General features: G+C 45.8%; 2 long non-coding RNA genes across 6 annotated transcripts; both read left to right on the top strand.

The window, feature by feature from the left end:
• Positions 1-504: 504 nt before the first annotated feature.
• On the top strand, positions 505-3,804 carry LOC150006465 (uncharacterized). Of its 5 annotated transcripts, none has more exons than XR_016511751.1 (5): positions 505-648; positions 927-1,541; positions 1,883-2,177; positions 3,470-3,562; positions 3,696-3,804. It is a non-coding gene; the product is annotated as an uncharacterized LOC150006465 (long non-coding RNA). The 5 variants fall into 5 exon arrangements; XR_016511752.1 differs by lacking the exon at positions 505-648 and having other exon boundaries at positions 683-1,004; positions 1,478-1,541; XR_016511750.1 differs by lacking the exon at positions 505-648 and having other exon boundaries at positions 683-1,541; positions 1,883-1,927; positions 2,075-2,177.
• A 366-nt stretch (positions 3,805-4,170) lies between these two features.
• On the top strand, positions 4,171-6,382 carry LOC150006464 (uncharacterized). Its single transcript, XR_016511748.1, has 4 exons — positions 4,171-4,451; positions 5,558-5,642; positions 5,843-5,976; positions 6,081-6,382. It is a non-coding gene; the product is annotated as an uncharacterized LOC150006464 (long non-coding RNA).
• Positions 6,383-6,822: the final 440 nt, after the last annotated feature.

Raw genomic sequence — 6,822 nt, 5'->3', positions numbered from 1 at the left:
GTAAGTGATGTAATGTAAGGTAAAGACGATGATTTTTGACGCCATGATTATTTGGATAGTCGCTTTCTATAGGTTATAGAATTCATTGCTAGAATTACATCTCAGTGCTTTGCCAGTACTAAGGGCCAGACCCTGGGTGAAAATCATAATCATTTCCCCTTCTTTCAGTTAACCTGGGACCTCCTCCAGTATATCCTATGGACTGTCCTTCCCAACTTCTTCTGGAAGCCTCCCACCTTTGCCTTTAATACCTCTGTTCTAGCTAACTCTTCTTTTTTACTGCTGAAACTCCTATCGGGCGCTCACAGTCGGGCTCATATGCCTTCCCAAAGGAGCTTACGGTCCACCTCGAATGTCTGCTACAAGAAATGTGCAGTTCCCTGTAGCTTTCCCACCATAGGTCTCTATACTCAGCTTTTAATGGGGCAGAGTCTAGTCAAAGTAAACTAATAATTACCATCATGAATGACTGAAAGAAATATTTTGTAGTATTGTATTATATTTGCAGATATTTTAATTAATGTATAGTTGACATAGCATCTTACATTACTTTCAGGTGCTGGACGACATAAGGATCTGACATTTATATACCATACTAGATTGATCATCATCTAGTAGCCATAGGTCACCATACAAAATTATTACAAGGTTATTGACTGTATTCCCTGTGTTGTATATTACATCCCTATGACTTACTTATTTTATAACAGAAAGTTTGTATCTCTTAATCCCTTTCACCTTTTCATTCATCCCCCACTCCCACCCCAGGGCAACCATTAGCCTGTTCTCTGCATCTGTGAGTCTGTTTCTGATTTCTTTTGTTGGTTTTGTTTTTTGTCTTTTGTTTTAGATCCCACATAGAAGTGAAATCGTAGCATACACGTCTTTCTTTGTCTGACTTCTTTCACTGGTATAACACCCTTTAGGTCCATCTAACTGCTACTGTTGCTGTTGCTTGGGGAGACACATCTGAAGAAAATATTGCTAGGGCTGATGTCAAAGAGGTAACTGCCTATGTTTTCTTCTAGGAGTTTTAATGGTTCTTAGGTCATACATTTAAGTCTTTAATCCATTTTGAGTTTATGATTGTGTACGGTGTAAAAACGTTGTCCAGTTTTTGTTTCTCACATGTATCTGTCCAGTTTTCCCAACACCATTGAAGAGGCTCTCCTTCCCCGTCATGTACCCTTGCCTCCTCGGCTATGGGTGAAGTAGCCGTATAAGTGTGGGTTCGTCTCTGGGTTCTGTATTCTGTTTCATGTAGACATATATTTGTACTGATTTCAGAAAATTCTACTGACAGCCCACTCTGCCAAGTACTACACTCTTTGAGATATGAATTTGGAAGTTATTATCAAGAATGGTCTGGGTATGCCACACATGACATAGCTAGCTAGCTAGCTAGACAGACAGACAGACAGACAGATGTGGAAAACACTGGTGTGTAACAAAAGCCATATTTATAATGTGGTTGTAGGTGCTGTGAGAAAACCATGGAGGTTAAGAGGAGCACTCAGGAAACTCTGTTAACCATTGTAGAGGTAAAGTATATTGCAAGGAACTCTTTATTCCTCTACCCGATGGACTGTGTCTTGTCAACAAGACACTGCTTTGAGGAACAGTGCTTCCTTTTAATGTGGTGGGCCGGTGCCCAGCAGCAGCAGGGCGGGCTTGCACACAGCAGTAAAGAAAGACTGGTCTGGAATGCCTGCAGTTCCCTCGGGTCTCTCACAGTGTTAGAGCAGAGCAAGCAATCTCTGGTCTTTGGTACGTAAATCAGCACGTGGGCATCTCAGACCCTTCTTTTGGTATTCATTGTCTTCAGAATGGAGTCCGTTGCAGCACTGAGAGAATTCAGGTTATCTCCTCTTCCCCCCGCCAGGTTCTGAACCAGGTCGTCAGACACATGGGCGTCAGAGTCAGCGTGGTTAGTCGGGGCTGAGGAGTGCGGGCCAGACTGGCTTGCGTCTGGGCCTCTCTGCTGTCCTAGCCTTGGGATGGTCGGTCACCCAGCGGGGGTTTGAACCTGCAGGTCACACACACTCCATTAGGCCCTCTGCCTCATGTTCAACAGGGCAGAAAGGGAAGGCAGTCATGAAATTTCCAGTGTTTCTGACCCTGGCTCTACCCAGCAGGAACTGTGTCCCTAAGGCAGCCATTGGCCATCCTGGGAAAAGGTACCTGCGGCAAGAGGAGAGGAGTCTTCCTCCTCAGGGAAACGTGGGAGGTGGAGGATGGGCAGACTTACTTACATCCCTGCGGTTTTCGTTCCTTCAGGCTGGTGGGGCTGGGCCTGGCTGGACTTCAGTGTCCCCTGTACTGTCTTTAAAAAATATTGACACTGACCAAATGCAAACCAAATGTTTAGGGATGTGTCAGGAACATCCACATGTTTTAAATGCTCTCCCGCTGTGCAGCCAGAGCTGAGAATCGCTGTCTTTAATTCACTGGCATTAACCACTAAGCCTCTGATCAGGCAACAAGGGTGGGGCTGCATCCTGTGTGGAGTGAAAGGAACTGTCAGGACGGTCCTGTGTCCACTCTTAGGAACCGAAGGCTTCATTATAGCTCTCTGCAGTGCTGGTGGCGTTATAGATTTTTGCTAGAAAGAGGGTGCTGTAAAGGACCCCAGTGGTGTGTTGGCCATTTAAGCAATGAGGCCACGCTGTTCGCAAGACGGAATAAAACGCGTTCCCTCTTTTCTCCGTCTCAGTTATGTTGCTACACACACTATTGATTACAGTTTGCCATTGACTCTGCAGTCAGAGTCAACGATAACCTGGATGTCTCCATAATGGAGAAATGAAAGTCTAAAGTCAAATTGTCTTGCCTTTTTGTGTTTAAGGTAAAAAGGCCAAACTTCTCCAATTAATTTAAGATCCAAAGAAGTTTAAAAGATTCCCCAATAGTTTGCTCACTCTCAGGCAGAAGGGTCTTTCACGCCTGGGTAGATCTGGGCTTCCTTTAGGAGCCGTGTGCTGAGTGAACACCTGCTGGCAGAGGGTCGTTTCTTCCAGGACTCAGAAGAGTTAGTAGTCAAATGTCAGACTGCTCCTGAGTTTCATTCTTTCGATAGTCACAGGGTATAAGTGAGAGAAGCAACAGCGGCCAGGTCACCGAGGGGTCCCTGCAGCAGTGTAAGGACTTTAGGTTCTGCCGAGTGAGATGGAAACTGCTGGAGGGCTGTGAGCCTGAGAAGTGACTTGCATCTCCACCTGCAATACCTGTGTCACTGAAAAGGTCACTGTCTCGTGATTTGTGTATTTGACACTGAGGTACCCGATCTTCCCTCCGTGAATGTTCAGATTTCCTGAAATCATTTGATTGTCCCAGTCGTTGCGAGCAGTTTGCCAGTTGAAGGCTGTGCATCTTCGGCTTTAGGAGGGTGCTTCTCAGTGGCAGCAGGGGTCCCAGTCCTGCAGATGCCAGTCCAGGCCCCTCTTGTAATTCATTGCTTTTCCTCTCTTAGGTTTCACTGGGCCCCAGCCACTGTCTCTGACGGAATAGCAGCTCAAACATCTCCTTGCTCACCAAACCCCTCTCTAGGAGCGCCTTGGCCCAGGTGTGCTTCCCTGCCGCTCTCAGCACCTTTGTCTCCTCTGGCCTTCATGATCGCTCTTTCTTCATAACAGACCGCTGGGTCCTCCAAGATGTTAATCAGTTCCACTAAGCAGATCTCTTTCTTTGCCTCACAGGTTCTCAGCCAAGGGCAGTTCTGTCTCCTAGAGGGTAGCCGGCAGTGTCTAAAGACATTTTTGATTTTCAGACAGGGGCAGAGGGGTGAAGAGGATACACTCGACACTTAGCCGGCTTTGGCCAGGGAGACCGCTGAACGTCCCCTGTACGGGGCCGCCCTCGCAACTGGGAAGAGTCTGGTGCCGCGGCCCATGCAGCGCGATGTCGGACCTAAGAGGCCAGAGAGCGTGTCGACCTGGAGATTCAGAGAAAAATGCAGACACAAGACACAAGATGAATGCAAAGCGGGGGTCCGGTGGCCCGTTGCCCTCAGATGGAGAGACAGTGACACAGGCCTGAGTCCACCAAGTTTATTTATAACGTCCCAGTACATCAGCTACTGACATCAGCAGTCAGGAGGGAAAACTAACAAGTGAAACTTCTAAGAAACAAAACTGATGAGAAACCCCTGAGAAAGCTGTAGGCGGCGTGTTCTATCTTGCAAGTAGCTCCTGCTCTAACCTAGTAGTCAGGATGTCCCCTGCTCCTGCTGCTGCCAGCCGGCGCGGCTCCAGCCCTCGTATTCGGTCAGACAAGGCCTTGCAAATACCTGATCCCGGCCAAGCGAGCTGGCCTTCCTTTTGGAACTTCAGCTTTCACCATGCCCTACAGTCCAGCCCCAAAAGGTGCACAGCGCCGGGACTGAGACACCCTCCTCCAGCTTAATCGGCCTCTCTTCCCGTATTGTCTTCTCTCAGCCACTTCTGTTCTAACAGGTAAGACTGCAGTATGTTTTTTAAATCACTTCCTTCTTGATTTTAGAGTTTGCATATGTGATTCCTAAAACACGTCCTTGGGTTGGAAATACTTTGCGTTGTTTCTCTACTCCAACCCAAGAAGACCGTAGAGTCTCTTTATAAGTGAGGCCTTCATTCCTTTTCATTAGTTGATTAGTAAAAGATTCCTTCCTTTGGCGGTGAAACTGGTTTGGATCTCTGAAATCTAAAGCCATGTCAGTGCTCAACTTGAAATCACATAGGGGCCCTGAACTTGTGGACAAACCACTTATATTCACAGTCGGTCCCGCCACACTTTTTAATGGGCCTGGAGGATGCTCAGAACCGCATAAACAGACACCAGATTTGGTACTGCTGATTCAGTACATTAAACATGTAATGCTAAATACATTGTACAGTCTCAGCCTGAAGACCTGCTGGGAAACGCAGTAAAGCCATCAGTAAAAAAAAGCGTTCTTAACTTTATAATGCTGGAGTATCCTGCAACGTCCCTCATACCTAGAATTGAGTCTTCAGTTTTTATTAAGACCTGTGTGGTAAGCACTTGCTAAGATACGTTTTAAAAAATGTTGGTGCTTATAAACAGCAGAGGCAGTTAGCTGTTCTGAATTGTCAAGGTCATCAATTCCTCACGACCTCCCTTACTAAAATTTGTGATGTCAAGCCACTTGCTCTGGCCATACCAGTTATTTTGGTATTAAAATGTTTCTCCATGTATAACTTAAGATGCCAACCACAGCACTAGATCTTGTGTTTTGAGGAGCTTTCAATAAGTTAGACCTTTTTCTCTTCACTCAAAGTTGGAACTAATTGAGGGGAAAAAAAGAGAGGGGGGAAAAAAAAAACCCACAGAAGAGCCTTGGGAATGGGAATAGGATAGAGATCAAAATGTCAGGTTGCTACTATTAAAACTCTTGGAGAACAAGACTCAGGAGTGAGGTCAACAGGGTTGCCAGTGCTGTCAAACTCGTAGCCTAGCCTAGCCTAGAGTCGTGAGTGAGAATTGGGCCTGCAATGTAAATGCCCTTACCCAGCACAGGGAGAGAGAAGAAAGAAAGTGACTAGTGCTTATCTCCTTTTAATAGATCAGTTTCACCACATAAGGAAACAGGAGTCAAGGGATGTCACTGCCCCCAACCGTGGCCTGGGAATGAATTCATTCAGAATGGGGTAAGAAGCCCAGAGCCTCGTACTACTGTAGGTTCCTCCACAAAGAAACAAGAAGCCTGTGCGTGCAGTGAGTTTGTCCCTCCCCCCAGTCAACTACCATATGACTGGCCTCTATTAGTTTTATAATACTGTTCCTACTGTTACTAAATACGTCATCAAGTTGCATTTTGTTCTTCTAACACGTATGTTCTCCTTTCTAGGTCCTCCCGTATGATCCTCTGTTTGACTGGACCATGAACCCTTCGAAAGCTTTGTATTCACAGCAGGGGCTGGGGATGAAACTGAGCTCCACTTCACTCTGAATGCGGATGACCAGGAACGCAAACAGTCTCCGGTGAGCAGTATTTTAGGAAGAGCCGTCAGTTGTTCAGATTTTCCTATTCCCGAGGCCCTTTGAAATGATCTGCCTCATTAATGCCTTTGTGTTCTTGTCATTAGTGAAATTGGCCAGAGTTTCAACAAAGTTCCTGAGGATCTCTTGATGAGAATACAAGAGAAGCTCAAAGGAGTGGAGGAAGGAGCTGTGCTCAGTGTGGGTGGACGAGCCAATTTACTCCTACAACAGGCCATGGACCCCCAAGACCTCCGCCGACCTTCCCCAGGGTGGAAAACTTGCGTGTGATATTCAGCATATGAATCACTCTTGAATTCAACCTTTGGAAATTATACGCTGGCCTTTGTCTCGAACCCACGCACATACGTTGAATATATAGTATTACTCCTTAACTAAGCAAACTAGCTACTGTGTTTTTTAAAAAGTGAACTTCTCACTTGGGTCACTTGGACATGCTTTGAGGGTCTCAAGGAACATTTCTTCTTGTGCCCTTCAGAGATAATTGTCATTCATGCTCTGTTTCTTGGCTAAACAGCTATTTTTCTTCTCAAGTGCACACTGTATCATTTTCAGTAGAATCTCTAACTTGACGCTTCAGCTGAAACAGAGGCAGCAGGAAAGCAAGAGCGTCACTGGCAGCTTTTCCTCTAGGATGAGTACAACAAATGTCCTGCTGGTTTTGAGGTGGCCTTTCCTTAAAATCTGCTTCCCCGATTTTACGTATGAATGAAAGATATTCAATATTCGTATGTAAAAGGAAGAAAGCCCCTTCAAAATAGTAACCATCTCTATATAGCATAGTCAAACTACCTTAAAAATAAGCAATGTTGAAAACAAGTTAGTGTT

This window comes from Furipterus horrens, unplaced genomic scaffold, assembly GCF_987537825.1.
Source record: "Furipterus horrens unplaced genomic scaffold, mFurHor1.1.pri manual_scaffold_6, whole genome shotgun sequence".
Lineage (NCBI taxonomy): Eukaryota > Metazoa > Chordata > Mammalia > Chiroptera > Furipteridae > Furipterus > Furipterus horrens.
This window is presented reverse-complemented; position numbering and strand designations above follow the sequence as displayed.